The sequence below is a fragment of the Nannospalax galili genome, unplaced genomic scaffold (assembly GCF_000622305.1).
Source record: "Nannospalax galili isolate Female #2095 unplaced genomic scaffold, S.galili_v1.0 scaffold1005, whole genome shotgun sequence".
In the NCBI taxonomy this organism is placed as follows: domain Eukaryota; kingdom Metazoa; phylum Chordata; class Mammalia; order Rodentia; family Spalacidae; genus Nannospalax; species Nannospalax galili.
Window position 1 is genome coordinate 1309641 of NW_008353008.1, and position 20626 is coordinate 1330266.

The 20626-nt window shown below is 41.5% G+C and overlaps 1 non-coding gene across 1 annotated transcript; it reads left to right on the forward strand.

Moving 5' to 3' along the window:
• The first annotated feature begins 3972 nt into the window (after positions 1-3972).
• Positions 3973-4075, forward strand: LOC115067184. The gene has a single exon (XR_003846621.1). It is a non-coding gene; the product is annotated as a small nucleolar RNA U13 (small nucleolar RNA).
• The last annotated feature ends 16551 nt before the right edge of the window (positions 4076-20626 follow it).

The following is a 20626-nucleotide window of genomic DNA, read 5'->3' on the forward strand; positions in this document are numbered from 1 at the left end:
GGAGATCGGGATCACTGGGAAAGACTACCCAGACTCAAAAAGTTCTGATCAGCCCAATTAAGCTTTTACAATTTTATTTGAATTTTAGAAAAATCTGCAAAGCAGGCAAACTAGTAATCTTGGCAGTTGCCTTGAGGAGGAGAATGGAGGGGACAAGGCCAGGGAGTCAGAGGTGTGGCTGACTGGCAGCCACATGGCTGGGTGAAGGAAGATGGTAGGGGCAGCCCAAAGGCTTAAAGAATGCATGTGTAGTAAGAAAGGCATGAAGAAGAGAAAGGGTAATTACGCCTTTCAGAAAGGCAGACAGATGTAGAGACCTACGTGACTGTGGCTCTTTGGAAGTTCTGCGCTAGTAGGCAGGATTCCAGGCAGGAAAAACTCGCTATCTCATTAACGCTCTAGGTATTCCATCCATCTCATTAGCATGACCTGCCTTCCTAGGGGTCGTCCTATAACCAGATGATTGTCCAGTTAAACTTACACAAAATAGAGGCGCTCCGGCTATTACAACAGATGCTTACAAGTGACCCACTGATGATGTGTGGGGTATTTCCTGTTGACAGAGGGTAAATTCTCACAAAGATGATAGTGATGCTTATAAGGCACTGATGATGAAAACATCAAATTAAAACTAGTTGGTCTTAAGTCACTGAAAATTAACTCACTTCCTTATTCTCCTTATTTACCTTGGGCCTCTTCCTCTCTTTCCTTTTTCTCTCTCTCCTTCCTTTCTTCTGCCTTTTCACTGTCCTCTTCTTTTTCTCTGATTTTCCTCCTCTCTTTTCTTCTCCCCCCTCTCCTCTTCCTGCCCCCCCCCCTCTCGGACACAGAGATGAAAGACTGGGGATACTAGACATAGTATATCTGGATTTGACCATTTTGCTTTAATTTTTTACATCTCCCACTATGTGATAGTAATAATATAGCTTTAGATTGTTTCACTTCACATGTCTTAGAAATCCTTCTTGCAGGTCAATTTCCCTTGGACTTTCATCAGTGCTCTAGATGTGAACCTACTCTGGGACCAAATCTGCTATAGTGTCCAACTGGCATGCAAGATGCCGTTTGTTCTAGAGAAAATGAGGTGCAAATCAGAGAAGAATAAGGGATGGAAATATTTGGGGAAACATTGGTCATCTTTGAAAAGGTAGGCACGTTCTCTTCCAAATTGTTCAATTAACCTGGAAAAATAGGGGGGCAGGGGGTCCTTGCACTGTGAAAAATGGGAACAAAACCATAAATTAGAAGCAGCTGATCTCGTTGCCAAGGTTTCTGTCATTTCTAATTATTGGTCAATGATACAGTGCATAAAAGATTTATGTGGAAGCCTCACTGCTCTCCTGGATTCAAAAGTTCACCTTTTCAGATAGACCTGGCACAAGGCAAGAAGTCAGTCAGAGAGCATAAGAATGGCAGCATAGTATGGCAATCATACGAACCCCTGCCTGCTATGAAAGGGAAGTCTGCTTGGGTAGAATTTCCTACCTTCACTATGCTAGCAACAGCTATTTGTAGATGAAGCCAGGCCTCTGCACTTTAAGATTGATCTGGATGTGGGTTCCTTCATTTAGTCTGATTTTCTCCTGGCAGACACATGCCATGTGATTTCTCTTTCCTCACCACTTCTTCAGTACAGTTTATGCCCTTCCCAGTAAAATACACTGTCCCAGTCAACACACAGCTCATCTTTCACAGCATCTTTCAACTGCCCCTGTGAAGTTGAATGTATTGTAAGTGGAATGCACACCTCTCGTTGAGCTAACTGCATGTAGAATGCTGTGGGTAGGGGAGTGTAGGTCCTGAAAAGATGGAAGTTCACTACCACATGTAAGAAAGACTGTGATAGATGTTATGAGCCATGCAGAGAGGAACATGGCATCGTCCCTCACAATGCAGTAGAGGTATCTCTCTCTCTCTCTCTCTCTCTCTCTCTCTCTCTCTCTCTCTCTCTCTCTCTCTCTCTCTCTCTCTCTCTCTCTCTCTCTCTCTCTCTCTCTCTCTCTCTCTGTGTGTGTGTGTGTGTGTGTAAGGGCAATAGCACAGGCTGAATCAGCAGGACACTGGAGCATTGAGAATGTTACAAGCTGGGCTAAATAAATGGGGCCAAGAGCAAGAGATGAGTGAAGAGTATCAGCAAGAAAAGTGGAAGGAGTGTGATGAGCTGTCTAAGATAACTTGAAATTTGTCAGACTCTCCCAAAGCCAGGAAAGAGATTAAGGCCAAGGAGAAAGACCAGAGTCCTAGAGTTCTCCAACAACATACGAAATTTGGTGTTCTATGAAGGTCTTAATATTTATAATAATCTCACCTGGGAGCTAAAAGTCAGATCAACCATGACATGTCCTAAAATTGTATATTACTGAGGCAGGTTTTGTAGTGTAGGAAGAAAGAAAGTGCTAACTGTACTTGGGATCTGCAAACCTAAACCTTGTGGATATGAGGGGAACAGGGACAAGAAATGAGCTGAAATGAGAAAGTCCCCATGTATACTGTGTGCTAGAGCCATACCCGAGAAGTCCTGTGTTCATGGGGTACCTATGAGCAGCCTGGCTCTTCCCTAACACACTTTACCTTACCAAATGCTCCTCTAGAATACTGCCAAAATAGGGAAGTTGCAAATATACATTAGTTCTATCTTCCTACCTTGATAATCCTGCCCCTATGGACCAACAAAGAAGAGTCAAAGACTTGAATATGGAAATAACAGCTGAAGATGAGTTCTCTTCTATGATCATAATTAATGTAATTAATTATAATAACATGATCATGTAGTTGCTTTGAGCTTCTCATAGATAATAAACCATAGACAAACTATTCAAGGAAAATTTAGATCCACCTTTGGATTGATGTGTGTCCTCCAAAAAAATATGTTCTAATTTAGATCTCTGGTCCCTATGAAAATGATGACTTTATTTGGAAATAGGGTTTGGAAGTTCAGGTGAGGTCATACTGAGTTGGGGTGAGCCCCACATCTCATTTTTGGTGTCCTTTTAAGGAGAGGGAGATTGGGGACACATGAAATCCATGTGCCCATGGAGGCAGAGACTGGACTATCGCAGCCACAAGTCAAAGAATATCAAGGATTATGAGAAACTAGAAGAAGCAAAGGAAGGATTTTTATAGACAGTGATATGGAGTGTGGTCCTGCTGACATCTTGATTTTGAACTTCCTGATTCCAAAACTGTGAGAAGACCATTTTGTTGTGGCAACCAGGGAAAATGAATCCAGGCCATTAGTATAGTGTATTGTGGAAATCAGCAGCTTCTGCATCCATGGTACCACATCTGCTTCTACCCATGTGGACCACCAGGAATGCAGAATTCAATTCCTTATCTGTTTCCATAAGAAATCCCACCTCATGAACTCAGAATGCTATGTTTGGGGGCATGTTTTAGTGAATATTTGAGTCAGCACAAGATATGTCATTATAATTCACACACCTGCTATAATTCACTGTGGCTTTGCCTCCTTTCTGGTGTCTTTCTCTTACCGATCTACCCTCTCTCCCTCAGAACAGAAGACATAGAAGAGTTTCTGCTTATGTATGAAGGCTCTGTTTCAGGGCCCCTCAGTACATGTCTGAGACTACAGATAATACTGAATACAATGTGTCCTTTTTTTCTTCTATAAATACATTGACATGACAAGGTTAAGTAGAAAATTAACTGCAATAACTAATACTTAACTAGAACAATTTAAATAATGTCATTTTGGAGCCATTTATAATTAAAATAAAGGTTGCTTGAGCATAAGCACTCTATACTGTGATAATCTGATACTTGAGACCATTACTAACTAACTAATGGGTGGGTAGCAAATACAGTGTGGATACTCTGGACAAATGGAATCAAGTTCTGGATAGAACACAGCAGGATAATATGAGGGTTCATACAGTTATTCAGAATTGTGACTAATTCCAAATTTATCAATATTTTATTTCTGTTATTTTCCATTTAATAATCTCAGATTAGTTTCTTTTCTGGTTCACAAGCATGATGACTGGGTGTTCATGTGGTTATGTGACATGTGCCGCCCTCAAACCTTGTTATGCATTGGTACATTACCCATCTGACATGAACTTGGGGGAAAAATCTCAGACCAAAATGAATCACAAGTAGCTGAAGCTATAGAAAGTGAAATGTGTAAATTTGTCTGTTATGTTCCATATAGCAATAATAGAATGCCTTGAGTATGTTTTTGCTTATCAAGACATTCCTTTCTAATAAATACAGGCTTGTCTTTGGGGGGATTCTGGTGAATAAACTTTCTCCATGATACTAAACCTTGGCTCTTCTTTGTTTAGAGGAAAATAAAATGGTTCTGAGGAGGCAAGGCAATCACTGCTGTAGTTTGGCTGTTCTGCCTTTTCTGATGGTCCCACTGGAAGATCCATTTCTCCTCCTTTTTCTTTCATCTGGCATGCCTGTAGCCCATGTCTAGCTTTATCTTCTCTACCAGCCCTTTCCTGACAGCTCAGCCAACTTTCACCTCCATACGTCTCCTGGGTCTCACTGCAGCAGTGGCGAAGCCCTGTCAAGTCTGAGGAACAGGAACTTCATGTATTCAGTGATATTCTCCACACTGGACTCTAGGTACTGCGTGTGAGGGATGTGAATTTTAACTAAAAAAAGATCTAAGTGGAGAACAAGGGAACTGGGCCAACAGCTAATAATTATATGGCTATAGAAAAGTTTTCTTAACTGCATATATATGTGTATATATGAAGGAGATGTAGTCATTTGTTGTCCATCATTTAATGAACATGGTTGAGTTGACCCAATTCATACTAATTACTTTTGAAATACAAGCAGACACTGAACATGCAGCTTTTACATATGAGCATACAGGAGATTTAAAAAGTCACAATCAGGTTTACCCAACTTGTAGCCCGTGGGCTGCACTCATGCCAGGGGACCCATGATCACAGCCCAACTTGCTTGTAGATGACAACATCATAGCACAATATCAAAAGCTTGTACATCCCTGAAAAATGTTAGTCTTAAGCCCTTGTTGGTTTCTTTGCTACTGTACTGTTCACATGTTTAAAGCTCAAAACATATATGGAAACAGCTTACTGAGAGAATAAAACCGGCTGAACTCAAGACTTAGAAGTAAAGGTAGAGGAAATATAGCTCTTTTATTATGTCAGAATATGAGTGCCTAGAGAAATATTCCACAGCAGGAAAATGGGTTCTACTAGGGTAAATCCCCAACTCTTGAACTGGTCACCCCATTGTCACATCTTCAGATAATTTTCAAGAATGGTTGTCAAGTGGCTGATGAGATGTTTCAGTTGGTAAAGAGCTTGCCATACAAACATGAGGACCTGAGTTTGGATCCCTAGCACTCATAAAAAGCTGGATGTGACAGCTTGTACCTTTAAGCCCAGCCCTTGAGAGACAGAGACAGACAGATTCCCGGAGCTAATGAGGTCACCTCTATAGTCCCTCACTTGTGAGGGACTGAGGTAAGGGTGCACCATGTTTCCTTAAAGCTTCATTGCTGTATCAAACAGAGGGTTTAGTCTGTATTTCTGCTGACTCTCAGATGCATCTCCATTTTGGCAAACTCCATGAAAAGATGAACGTGCCCCTGCCATTTCTTTTGCAAAAACAAAACTGAAGCTGGTAGGAATGTGTGACATACACAGAGGCTCCCATTAGGGGTGTCTGTAGGTTTAGTGTGAACATATTTATCATTGCCTCATTTACAGCCCACTTTCCTGAGTGAATCACAAACTGATGCTCATAGGTAGAATTGAAGCCTGGTAGTGCATGCCTATGATCCTGTATTCGGGAATCTAAGGAGGGAGGAGCACAGGTTCCAGGTCAGCCTAGGCTACACAATCCGTGCCAGGCCAACTTAGGCTACAAAGTGAGAAGTGTCTAAACAAACAAACAAACAAATAAACAAACAAACACAAAACAGGCTATTACAACTTGAATATGAACTATCTCCCACAAGCTCATGTGTTTGGACACTTGGTCCCCAGCTGGTGGCGCTGTTGTGGGAGGTTGTGGAACCTTTTGGACATGGAGCCTGGCTGGCAGATGTAGGGTCATAAGGATGGACCTTGAGGACTCTCACCAGCTGCTTTCAGTCTGGCTCTCCGCTTCTTGAGGTGCCAAGATGTAACAAGCTCCACCACAAGCTCCTGCCACCCCAGATGGAGCCCCAGCCGCCATGCCGTCCTTGCACGATGAACGATAGCCTATAAAATTCTGAGCCAAAAATAAATACCTCCCCCACTTAAGTCACTTCTGCCAGCTGTTTTGTTACAGCAAAGAGAACAGTAGCTCCTACATGCGTAGAGCTGTTCTCACACTGCATTAGCAGATCTGAGTGTCAATGATGCTCCAGTGCACCAAAGTGGGCGCTTCCTGCATCAGCTTGTACCTTGCTTTTCTTTGAGATGCTCGGTGAGCCACCGGGAGCATGCCTTTCTGAGGCTGAGCCCTGAAAGTTTCCTGAGGTGCTCTGTTTTCCTGACAGACTACAGAACTTATTGGGGCTCTAATGAAAGGCAGGCTGCTATTGCTGTCATGTCAAAAACGCTGCAGTGGGGAAAGGCGACATGATTTCATGGCTAATGATTCACTCCCTAATATCAGAGCAGGCTGCAGTGAGGATAACCAAGTTGAGCTGTCTTAGATCAAATGATTCAATTAGGCCAGCTGTCCCTATTTGTCATGGCTCAACTCGCTTTCAAATTACCTTTCCAAAGTGCATACGTGCCTTAGCATAGAAGTTAACAGCTCAACTGTTTTACAAAAAAGCCACACTTAGGCATGATTAGAAAGAAGTCACCTTTTTTCTCTTTTCTTCACAGGCCTTTCTGCAACTGCAGCCCATTCCCCGTGGGAGGTCCAGTATGTGTTTGCTCAGCTAACATCATAGCATCAGCTACTATCAGAGTGGTTTTGTCTCCGAGGCTTTGGTGGCATTTTTGTTGCCTAGAAAGTATTCATTCTAAAAAGGAAGTATTCGTTTAGGGATCTATGTTGTTAAGGGATTCAGGGTCAGAGTCAAGAGGTTTTTCGGACTAACTTCCAATTCCTCCATTGGCAGCTGAGTAAATTCTGAGTCAAAGAGGAAAGGCTCATGGATGAGTATTGCTAAGCAAAACTCTTGAGATCAAGGGATCTGTGAAATAAAAGGGTTTATCGAATGTTTCCAGATGTTAGTCAAAAGTAGCACTAGGCTGGACACATTCCTCAACCTACCAGTCTGAGGTCTAGTCAGCAGCTAGAAAATGTCTGCTGTTCCAAGGCTAGAAGCATTTTTTCTTTAATAACAAAAATTTGGGAAAAGAAGGAATAGTTGTTTATACTGAATATTTGGGCCCTGAAGAGAACAGTAGGTTGTGTGAAGCACAGAAAACTTTAGAAATAACAGCAGTCCATAGAAGTAATTGTTGCTTCTGGATTGATTAGAGTTAAGCTGATGCTTACAGTTATGATGGGAACTGAGTAAAGGTTTGACACTCAGGATTGTAAAATGACCTTTTGTTGTGAGCCTATAGCTAGTTTACTGATCTCTCCTCCCTTCTACCTTCTGGACTTTTTAATTACATCTAGGACAGCTTGGAAATTTTCTTTCTTAAGAACAAAGTTGATGGGGCTTGGGGTGTAGCTCAGTGTTAGAGCATATGTTTAGCATATGCAGGACCCAAATTCAATCCCCAGCACAAAGGAAGAAAGAAAAAAAGGAAGGAATTAAGGCAGGAAGGAAGGAAGGAAGGAGGAAGGGAGGGAGGGAAGGAAGGAAGGAAGAAAGGAAGGAGGGAAGGAAGGAAGGAAAGAAGGAGGAAGGAAGGAAGGAAGGAAGGAAAGAAAGGAGGAAAGGAGGAAGGGAGGAAGGAGGAATTTTATAGTTTCTATGAGGCGTCAATTTCACAAGAGAAGTTCCTATAGGAGAGTATGTAACTAACCTTCACTGAGAAGGTAAGAAAAGTCCAGAATCTTAGTGTTTCTGGTGAATAATCCCATTGCCCCAGGGGGAAATGGACTTCCTATGTTAGCTACTTGTTAGATAATAGCAGTCTTGAAGAACATTAGGGATGAACTCTTCCCTCATAGTCAACAGCTTGTAAAACTAATAATTGAAACAGTAGGACCCCAGTTACTCGTGAGAAGTCAGACCTAAGTCCCATCTTTGGCCCTGGGAGGGAATAGGACCCCTGAATTTCCCAGATTATTAGTAGATAACCATCTAAACCTAATTTCAGGAACCTTAAGCCTTGTAAGATTACTGTATGGCAGGAGGTTTTCTGATAAAGACCAAGAAGGTACCACTGTTTCTCCTGTAAAAGCCCAATCAAACTAGCCCTGCTAATCACCTGCACAGGAAACTGTCCCCCAGGGAAGGGATCTGCTTAACATTACCTGGAAGTACAAGTACGGAAAGGTAGGTAGACGATGGACGCCAAGTGTGCCCTGTGATGCCTGCTCTTAGGTCTCTTCACATCTCCAGCTCTGCTTCCTCATCTGTAAACTGAGGAGGGGGTTCTAGATGAGCTGACCCAGATCCCCTGTACGCCTTATGAAATGGGACCTAAATGCCCTGCCTAACCTCCGTCCTACTTCTTGCTTTCACACTGAAAACAGAGCACACAGGCTTCAAGGAGGATGGTTTGAAGCCTCCACTGCTCACGCTCTGTCCTGCCCTGTCCTGTCCTGTCCTGTCCTGTCCTGCCCTGTCTGGGTCTATAGTTTCCACAGCAACTTTGCTACCAATTTCCATGTTCTCCTAACTAGGGGAACACCTGCCTGGAGACATAATTAGCCTAATTCCCGACACCCCCACCCCAGGAGATACTGTACCATGTGACATACCAAATTCTAAAATAACTCTCAGCTGTGGGCTTTGGCCTCTTAAACGGGACACTACTAGGTGACCTCCTTCCCTGCTCTGCCCTGTCCTCTTTCATAGCCTCACTGAAGCCTGGAGCTTCTTCCTGCCGGGTCCAGTGTGGTATCTTCTGCCCCAGCAAGAGGGTCTGAAAGGTTTAGGAAGGTGCAGGGCTACTCTGAGACCTCCTCACCTCCAGGAGCCTCTGCTTTTATCTCCTGGTGACTAGGTCAGGTAAAGGCACCACATGATGAAAAATAATGATTTGGAACCTGCCATTTATGTGGGGAGGCTTTTTATCAGGCGCTCAGCTGCCTCTGTTGCTCCCTGCCCTGCAGTTCTGGCATTAAGAAGGCCAGCCTCCTAGGCGGGGATCCCAGGCTGGACCCATTCTTAGATTGTTACTGCTGCTGCTGCTGCTGCTTTGCAGAGAGAAACAGAGAGAACCTTCTCTCAGTCTACCTGCTGGTAGAAAGTCTGTGAAAGACACTGAAGAAACGACCCCCTTCGACAAGTTTGTGAAAATCTTACCACAAATCATTATGCCCAGTAGCAGTTTTTATGTCTTGTCCCCCTACTGCAAGGAGTACACGGGAGGCATAAGTGTGATCAGAACTGGAAAGGCCAGGCCTTCTGTCCGCAGCTGACTGGGCACCTCTTGTGTGTAGCAGGGTCCCTTTACAGTGTATGCTATCCACTGGACAGAAGCCATTTTGTGTCCTGGGTAGGTGGGTGCTGGTATATCAAGTCACATTGTCCAGCTTCTCATCTTTTGGGGTTCAGTGTGGGTTTTTACCTCCCCAGGAATCCTTTCTGACTCCCTGTTCCTGTAAGTCTGGCATAGTACCCCCTCTACCTCATCTCTCAGAACCATTTGCTTTTCTTGTAGCTCTAACGCTAGCCTGGAGCTCTGTTTGTCTTCTACCTCTTCTAGGTTGTGAGTCTTTGGTCACTCCTGTATCTCCAGGGCACCTGATTGGAGTATCTGACAGGCAGTCTATCCTCCATTAGTACTCACTGAATGAATGAAACATTTGAATGAACTCATTGTGTTCACCAAGGCTGGGAGAGGATATGGTTCATTAAATAACACTGCTTTCTGGTGCTTGAAGAACTCAAAACAGCTTTGATTCAAAATGTTGGCAAAATAGACTGCCTCCACTATTTTGACTTTTTCAGAAATGAATTGATGAGGTAATACATTTTGAAGCAATGCCACAGAAATATACCATGCTGTGCTTTTGAAACTGAAGAACGGCAGGGCTTTGTGTTCTGGCTTAAGTCCTTGCTGGAGTTAAAAGGGATTTTCTTACTGGTCTCATCCTAGAAGCTGCAGACTCAAGAAGTGGACTTCTTTGGAGACTGGTTTCTCTTCCTTTATGATGGGGAATTGGCACATGAAAATATGTAATTTTCCATAAGAAGTGGGTAGCCAGGCCAACCTTTGGTATTGTGACATTCCATTAATTTATGAGTATTTGCTACAATGGTCTAAATACTTGATTGCAAAACTCATGAGCAGAGTTTTGGTGGTCTCTAAGAACCTAAACTATGACTCTCACACTTGTGGAGATGCCCAAATGAAAAATGGCCTGAATTTTCTGGGTTTTTAAGCATTTTATTTGTATAGCTCTATAAGGTTAGAATTAATCATCCAGTGAACATGTGGTATGATCTGTTCCAGGCCAGGCCTGGCTTCATATTCATGTGGTCATGCATTGTTAATATGTTTGGTTCTCATTCTTACATATTTAATTGCATATGTAAATATAACTACTCTTTTAAAAAATTCCTGGTGTGCTAAGACCAGGAGGGCAATGTGTCAGGCTTGCCCTCCCCCTTTCCCTCCTATGTCTATGGATTTTCAGTTTGATACTAGCACCCTTGATTTCTGGCAGTCTTTTAGTTTTCTACACATTTCTGGTAGCCACTGTCAATCACAAGAGAAAAAGACTCCATTTTTGAGTTCTAGTATATGACACCTTCATTCAATAAGATAAGTGAAATAATTTTATTTGCAGCTCATCATTATAAAAGTTTACCAAGATTTTTATGTAAGGACCAAATATTAACTCTTTTAGACTTTGCAGGCCAAATGTTGTCTCTGTTATATTCTTTTCTTTGTTTTTTAAAACAATTGCTTGAAGCTATAAAAACTATTCTTAAATTGAGGCTCATTATAAAACAGGCTCTCATAGTTTCCTAAGCCTTGACCTTAAACAATTTGTTTTGTGAGGGATGGTTGGCCCTGTGTATCCACAGATTTAACCAACTGTGGATTGAAAATATTCAGGGAGAAAAATATTCCATTTGTGCTGGACATGTACAGACTTTTTTTTCTTGTCATTATTCCCTGAACAATAGAGAATAACAGCTATTCACAAAGCATCCACATTGGGTTAGGTATTACAAATGATCTAGAGATGGCATAAAGTTATATAGGATGTAGGCTACATGGAAATGCTATGACATTTTATGTAAAGGACACGAGCATTGGGTGATAACTGTATGTAAGGACAGTAACTGACATGGAAACCTTTAGTAGATAGCTGCCGTTGAGAGATGCTTAGGGTCACTAGTTCATCCTATTTTATAGGCATGAATATATAAAGTTATGAAGTTTATTACTGATAATATTTGCTATACTGGACACTCAAAATATAATGTCTGTTTAAACAGGCATTGAGTTCTTTATGTTCTTTATTGGGTTGATAGTTTGTTAGTGTAGGCAATACCTAATCATCTCTAATTTTGACTGTTTGGGTATAACGTACTCTTTTTTTTCCTGAACCTATTGAATAGGTAGTACTTAGAAAATCAGGCTGGGCTTGGATATTGATATCTATGAGTATCTGTTGATATTTTAAACATCATCTTATGGGGTCAACATGTGGGCTCAGCATATTTAAAGTGCTTGCTGAACAAGCTTGGTGACCTGAGCTTGATCAGAGGAATTTACACAAAGGTGGAATGAGAGAAGAAACTCCACAAAGTTGTCCTCTTGCCTCCACACATGTGCTATGGCATGCCCATACCTTTACACGTACATCTTGTACACACACAACAATAATAAATAAAAATAAAAAATAAAAAACCTTTATCAAAAGTGTAAGTTGTGGAATGGAGACTAGGGTTCAAAAACTCTTCTCCCTGGATGTGGGGTTTGTGGTCGAGGTGTAAAGTTTTATGAGTCAGTGACTACAGCCTTCGTGTACCCCTCTTTCTTTTCTGCTGCTTATCTTGAAAAGACTTTTTGCCCGTGGCTCTCTGGTGCTCTCTGATATCATTTTCCTTTGTTTTCTGAAGGGAACTTCAGCTTGTAGGAATTGGCGGTTTCAGGTTCACTATGTTCCCATGCATGTCTTTGTGCCGGGATATCAAACCGCTCTCGGGGATACCTACGGCCACAGCGAAGATGTAAGAAATGAGTAAGAACATGCTGATGAAAAAAGGGTCAGACAGAATCATGTTGATCTGATGGTGCTAAAAATAGGAATAAATCCAGACTCTCATTCTGGATCATAGCACTTTTAAACTAAGACTATTACTTGAAGTAATTTTCAGGAATGCAAAATTGGCAACTTGCCTCACGTTGTCAACTTGTGAATCTTAGAAACATATTGGATTATTATTGTCTGTCTTTACTGAAGCATATGCCTTGTGAGGTGTAGGTAATCCAAGAAGGTATGAAAAACCTGTCTGGGCTCATGTTTGCAGTATTAGGGCCTCACGGAACATAATTCCCTGAATTTCAAATAGACCCAAGTTATCCCTCTACTTTCACAATTTTCTTCTTTGATCTCTAGTTCTTTGTAGGAGCACAGAATATATTATATACATATTCATATATTTTCATACATAGGAAAATCAAGGTTTATTGCTATATGAATAATTTATCTTTGCCTTCTCTTTCTATGATCATGCATCCCATTGTGTAGAGGATGCTGTGCAAGGGTATCATTTCATTGGAATCAGAAGTCCTTGGTACAGGTAGGCCTCATAAGTACTGTTGACTGCACAGGCAATCGAGGGTTCAAAGCTGCATTCCATTCTTTGTTAGCTGTTTGATCTACATTTTTGTGAGCCTTAATTTTTTTCTGTTAAATTGGGAAATAAATAATACCTAATTAATAGAGTCATTGTTCTGATTAAATAAGTCACTATATTTGGTGGATGTTCCTTATACCCTGCATAGAATTATATAGATGTTAATTAATTTAATTTAAACATATATTGGCGATATTTTTCCCCTCTGGCTTCTTGCCCGGGCAGCTCTTCCAGGCCCCAGAGATGCATGCTGGCTGTCTCTATAAGACATCGGTGCAGATGAAGCATGTGGTAGCGGCTGAGTCCTCCACTTCCATCTGGATGTTTTTGGCATGGCACAGACATTGTTGCAGCTTGCTGCAGTCACAGTGTATGCTAATATTAAAAAGATCCCCACACTGTATTAATTGTGTGTGTTGATGTTTGTCATGTGGGTTCTTACCCTCTAGGAACTTACCCTCCAAGGCTTCTTGAGCTATCTACTATGTAGGTAGTGCTGTTGAGAGGCTGCAGTTGGGTCTCCAGGAATACCTTTCTCTTTCTCTCAGTTGGGTTACTGTCCTTATACATCCTGGCAAGGTTACTGGGGAAAAATCTGCAAGCCAAATAATGACGTTTCAGAAATTGAAAGAAAGAAAGAAAACACACACACACACACACACACACACACACACACACACAACACAAAGTGTAGAATATTCTGCGGTCATATACAACCATCCCCATTACTCAGTTTCATATTTGCTAAAGTGTACCTGAAACCCCCAACTCCATACCCAGGACCCTTTCACAGTCCTATGGCTCTTCCATCCCACATCAGCTGCAATGCTGTGAGTGAACGCTCTTTTCATGGTGTATTTACTGCCATGTTTTTCACATTTGTGAAAATGTCTTGTGTTGATAGTGTCACTGTGTAAAATGTCTCCCAAGTATAGCGTCAAAGTGCCACCTGAGGTTTCTAAGTGCAAAAAGCTGAGCTGTGGTATATGGAGGAGATATGTGTGTTAGATGAACTTTGTTTAGGTGTCAACTCTAAACTGGTGGCTGTTAGTGAATCTACGATATGTATGAAATAATGTGTTATTAACTGCAGATGTAGAGAACCTCTGAAATGATGAAACCAAATCAATCTTTCCTCCCTTAAGCTGCTTTTCTCAGGTATTTTGTTATAGTTAAAAACTAATAAACACAGATGGATGAGAAGGGAAAAAAGATCAAGGAGAAGAAGGAAACAAACGACTTAGAGATGTAAAGCAAACTGAAAAATCACAAGTGAGGAAATCAGTTAGTGATGGGAAGGCATGAGTGATAGAGTTCCAGCTTTGCAACATGGGGGCCATTGTATAAGGCTCTTTAAAGGAGCAAACCTGGGGAAGGCTCCCTCTTCTTCCTCCTCCTCCTCTTCCTCTTCCTTCTGTTCTGTTCCTCCTGTTCCTGTTCTTCCTTCTGTTCCTGTTCCTCCTGTTGTCCCTCCTCCTCTTCTTCTTCCTGTTCCTCCTCCTCTTCATCCTGTTTTGCCTCCTCCTGTTCCTTCTCCTCCTTCCCTTCCTTCTCCTCTTCCTCCTCTTCCTCCTCCTCCTGTATTACAGATAGAACTTTTATAAGATATTTCATAGAATGTTGAAGTTCTTTTGTCTAGGAGTCATGAGCCTGTATTTCAGTGGTAGCTTTGCCAGTTGCCATGGGATACTGCAATAAAGCTGTAACTTGTTGAAGCCTCAGGCTCCTCATATGGAGGTAGGAGACCACAGGTGCTCCTGTCACTGGGGGTTTTGTGAGGAATACCTGAATTAATGCACACACCAGCTAGCACCATGTCTGACACATGATAAATGAGGATGAGAAGGAGAGGATTAGACAGAGCATTTGAAAGGATGACATGAAGCTTGAGGGACATTTGAAAAGAAGACACTGTATTTGTGGAAACCTTAATTCAGAGGTTCCAGGTTGGAGCAATGGTAGAAGGGAAGACAGGATGGCAGGAAAGCCTGGGCTGTGTTACTAGAGTATGATTAGGTTTCTTTTATTTGTTCAGTAGGGCACACAGAAGATGGCGAAAGATAGGGCTGGGAGAGTAAACGTAGTCTGAGTGTGCCAGGCTGTGAAGGAAGGCTGAGCTCTCTCTGCTTTGATATAATGGAAATCACTGTAATTTTTACTCCACATGACTGGGATGTTTTGAAAGACCAATTCATATGATGTATAAAATTAACTAAGATAAAATGTTATTGAAGTAAAGGTGGAACGAACATTTTTTTCTGCCTCTTCTATCAATTTGTTCTATTTTATAGGCAAGAATTTAATTTGCAAATGTACCAACACTCCAGTCTTAACTCACATGCCCCAGTGTTCCTGTACCGGTTTATGCAGACATCAGTAACCACTCCAGGAACTTCAAATGGGAAGGTATAAATTTAATTTAAATATTTAATTTGTTATTTTTATTTTATAGGTATGAGTGTATTGCCTGCATGTAAGTATATCCATGTCATGCAATGCTTGCAGAGGTCAGAAGAGGGCACCAGATTCCCCTGGAACTGAAGTTTTGACCTTGGGAATTGAACCCAGGTCCTCTGCAAGAGCAGCCAGTGCTCTTTACTGAGGAGTCCTCTCTCCAGCCCCAATAAATTTAATTTGATGCATACATTAGAAGTTTGCAAAACCATTGAAAAGACATGGGAGTGGTGTCAGGGAAACTGTCCTTGGTGGGCAGGATATCAGAACGTGCTGCAAACACAGAACATAAAGCAACAATCTCATCTGTTTGTAGCCCTTAAAGCTGAACGATTTGCAGGAAGACATGTGACAGCATCCTTCAAATCTTTTTTGAAAATATTTTATTTATTATTTTTATTTTATACGTATGAGTGTTTTGCCTGTGTGTATTTCAGTGCACCTGTGTCATGCAACGCCTGCAGAGGTCAGAAGAGGACGTCAGGTCCCCTGGAATGGTTGTTAGCTGCCATGTGGGTATTGGGAACTGAACCCTGGTCCTGTGCAAGAGCATCCAGTGCTCTTAACTGATGAGCCATCTCAGTTAAGCCCCAACATCTTTCAAATCTTACATTTACCTTTTTCATAGTCCATGTACCTTCCTGCTATTGCCCTGGAGCATCCCGTGGCTTTAGCCTTTCCTCTGGCTTCCAAATCTCAGATTGGTTCATCCATTGGTAGACTCTAACCTGGAGCCCTGCAGACAGTATGGCTCCTGGGATCGCAAACCTGCCATGGGAGAGCACAAAATAGGGCTTCGTTGCTGATGGATAATCTGGTACCTCTGGATAGGAAATTTCTCTGCTTTACTGTTTACTTTCTTATCTCTGGCTGAAACAAATCTTCAAGGATGAATATGAGCCCTACCCTAGTTTTCTCCAACATAGTAAGACTATGTCTCAGGAATTTTTATGGATAATAGAAAACAGCCTTTGTTTAGTTTCTAACATGGGGTAATTATTCAGGAGTCATCTTCCAATAAAAAATAGTAATTGCCTGAGAAGAATTCCAAGACACAGAGGGAAAGAGAACTAAGCCAAGAGATCAAGTTCCAATGGTTGCCTTTGAGCTCTTGAATTCAGCCATACTTGAAGCAATCTTATTATGTGTTATCAATTATATGAACCAGTATATTGCCTGTCAGCCATTTGGGTTATGTTTCCTGTCACCCGAAACTGAAGATTAGCTTGGTGACCAAGGGAAAAGTCCAGCTCCAGTTCCACTCTCAATGACTCAATGCCCCTCTGCTATGAACCCATAATAGTACCTCAGGCTAAAGACCAAGCATCTATCATATGGACCTTTGGGGGCATGAAAGATCTATATCAGAACACAGTGCAATCCTATAAATAAAACTGGAAGTGCCATAAGATTTGGGCAATAACATTTCCAAAAATAACTAATTCCAGAAAAAGGAAATCTTTTTTCTTCCCCTCAAATGTTGTTACCATTTTCATCCATTTACCTTTTTATGTCATAGTCAGCCGTGTCTTTAGTAAGTGCAAATAGAGCTTGGCTGTCATAGTTTCAGAAGGATGCCACTGGAAGTGGTAGCTTTATCATGCGCCTGCCCATTCAAATGTCAAGGTTATGCTAAGGACTTCTTTCTCATTCTATTTTAACTCTCTAAGAGGAGAGATATCTTTTGTTACCAAATATACATGAATACAAGAATATTTTGCAGATAGATATTTAGTGTTGTAACTTGTAGCAATAGCAGCAGACAGCTGGTTTTCATTGGTTGGCTCTTGACAAGTGTATGCTCCTGTACACTCTGGCAGGTGATGCTCATGGGAGGTCTGAACTCCACGATAAAAAAGACCTCATAAAGATCCTTTTCTAGATGACTTAACTTGGGAAGGTTGTTTCTCTGTGGGCAGTGCTTATCTTAATCAAAGCTGAAAAAATTTGGGCAAATGCATTCATAGCTGTAATTCAGTGTTATTAAATGTCATTCTGTGAAATAGATTGGATTTAAAGGGAAATTTTAATTAAGAAGCCAGTGTTACACATACTAATTAGTCCTTCCTTGCTTATCTTCTTCCATGAAGCAGATTTCTTGTCAGAGTTGCAAATGTCTCCATAACTGGCTTTCTCTATCCATATGGCTGTGTCTAAGTCAGATTGTCCATAGGATGCCAATGTGGGGCACTGAACATGAAGAAGAGTAGTTAGAGCAACAGCCTTTCTGTTCCAGATACAGTGTAGGAAAGGCTTCTTCATTTGTTCACAACTAACTGGTTAGCCTTTAAACATTTGAACATACCCTGACTTTCTCCCGTTAGTGTTAATGGCTTGGAGTTGGCCTTGGTGTTATGAAGTCTCATTCTTTCCATTTTCTCAGTTAATCATGAAATCCCCTTCTGCTCACATTAGTGGGAAGGTTATGTTCTGTCTCTTGTGACTTTGCTTGACTCTGAATTTTAGCCAAGAATTCTAGGCATTCACTCATCTCTGGAAGTGACTTATACTTCCAAATGCTAGACCAGGAGGGAACTAGATTTTCTTATCAGTTCACCAGTGGGCTCTGCTTCTAGATGGCTCTTCATTTTAGGCTGCTGAAAGCTCAAGCTGCCTAGTTTAATCCTCCTGGTCTGCCCTTTCAGGGTTTCATGTTAGAGACTTCAGCTTGCATTTTGTATGCTCAGTGATCATTTTTAAGTACCAGGATCATATGATGATTGGGCAACTCCTTCTTCACTCATGAACTTGAAGGTTTTTGCTTGAATCTAGGTTTTCTGTCAAGACCCCTGTCGATATATGGGATTTCTCTTTCCCAACCTCTCTGAGGTCTTTGGTTTCCCTCACTGATCTCAAAACTCAACTAAATATATTTTGGCAAATTTTGTATTTAATTTTTGTGTATTTCATACAGAACATTTTAATCATCTTTATGCCCCTTTCCCCACTGGCACCCTCCAATAGCCCACCCCCCACTGGAATTCATACATTCTGTCATTTGTGTTATGTCAAGTTAGTGTCCCCAGACATCATTCAGTGCAAATTCATCCACTGAGGTCTAGTCAGCCCTAGAGTCTGACTAGAACTATCGAACATGAAGATCAGTCTTGGACAAGCTACAAGGAGTCAACCTGTCCTCTAGGACATGGGTGCCTTTATACCCCATATTTATTCAACAGTGCTCATTCATCTGTTCAGATGAGAAGAATCAGCTTTGTTTCCAGAAAGTTTTAGGATTGATTGGCAGCTTCTTTCCTGGGGGCTAGGAGGGGGAACAAAAACCTCACTTTTTCTCACCAGGTGCTATGTTAGAACATCATTTCTAAAATGGTAGATACGGATTTCCAAACAAAATGATGTCCAAACTAGGATAACTTTGAGCAAAAAAGGTTGTTATTTAATGCTATTTCATACTTGGACAACATGTGTAAACTCAAACTGTCAGAGGCAGACAGAAACTGACGGAGACACTGAGCATGGGGACCTACAACTGTCTGAGCTGAGAGAGAGGCGTGTTGAGTCAGGAGGATTGGCTTTCTTTCCAATGCCTCTGTGTATCACAGGCCCAAAACACCAAAGGATTCAATTCAATGTTTAAGAATCAGAAAGTCTAACAAATGAAGTTTTGCTAATTCAGAGCCTTGAGGATGAGCTTATAAATGAGAAGGCAGTGATCTGGTCAGGTGTGCAACATGACCGTTACTTTTAAACACCATTTTCTTTGGTTCTCCCCATCACATATTAGAGAGAAATAAATAATATGGGTCAAATATGTTCATATAAGTAAGGTGCTCATTTTGCTTAAAATAAAGATCTCCTTTCTAAACTCAATGTGTGGTTTCTAGGTTACTTTAAAACAATAATTAATTGAAAATTTCATACATGCATATAAGGTGTTTTGATCAAATCCATGCCCACTCCCTTCCCTCCAACTCCTCCCATATCGCCTTATAATTTTTTTCTGATAATTTCATGTACTCTTTCTTCTTCTTTGATTTATTTATTTTTTTATTGGGCTATTGGCTACTCTAACATTCCCCCCTCTGAAGAAGTAACCCTAAAATCTTTTAAGGATTAGATAAAAGCTCCCAAATACTTTAGTCATGTTTGGCCATTGGAACAGAGTATGTTGCTAAGAGGCCCAAGACATTGTGAGTTTTAACCAAGAAACTGGCTACTTTGGGGGGGGGGTCATTTTACCCTAACTGCCTAGGCAATTCCTACCTCCTATTCTTATCACACCATCCTCTGAAGAGATTACTCAAACTGCCAATAGGGAATTGGGATGCAGACCACTCTGGCTTCTTCCATGCTGAACAGGGACGCAGGGTGAGGCAATTGGAGTACCCCTTCAGTGGGTCTATCTAAAAGACTCCCAATTGCATAACTCTTGTCTCTAAGGGGAAAAGAAAGTCCTTGAATCATGAATAGATGTGAAGGAGAAGTAATGGCAAGAGTAATTAGCATTACAGGTTCTAGAAAGGGAACTAGAAACAAGTCAGAACAGGGCAATTTTCAAATGTTCATATGAGAGTCTACTGGGATTTCTTGACAAGGGCTGCCAAAAGCATCCCTCTATTGGGTTCTTCCTTATTTTTCTTTTGTCTGCCAAGGCTGGACTCTAGAGTGATGGACTCAGGGTTTGCTTTCAGGTACTTTGATAGCTGTTGGAGTGGTTAGAATCACTGCCAGTTCCCTCTCAAAGTCTTCTAGATAAGGGGAGAAAACAAATGTATCCATCATTTTAGAACAATAGCTGGTTATCTCCCTTAGCTACAGATGGACACTACAGTATTGGAGACCAAGATTTGAAGTCCTACATCTGAGCAGCACTTTCTGGTTAGGAACAAAATCATCAATGAGAAATAATTGTCTAAATAACTTTTTATATAGACTTAAGCCTAATGTCTGGGAAGTGTAATCCCTTGAGCTCTTAAAGAAATATAGTGATGACTTTACTCTTTGGTTATACTTGCTTTTGGGTGTTTAAGACCATACAGTTGGCCCATATAAACCGATTTATTTTCACTCTTAAGGTCATTTGAGGATCTGTTCCTCGGGGGTCACATAGGCTTGGGAGGAGCCCCTGGCTCCTTTCTTTTGCCAGTTCCACCTATGTGAAGATAACTCAAAGGTCCTGCTCGACCATTGATGTTTCGCTTGGAAGCATGGAGGAAATGACCCCTCTGTGTTGACCCTCCTCTTTATAGACTGGACACTGGTTCAAGCCCATCTGGTGGGGTCTCCTTGGCCTCCTTGATCAAGAGGACAGGT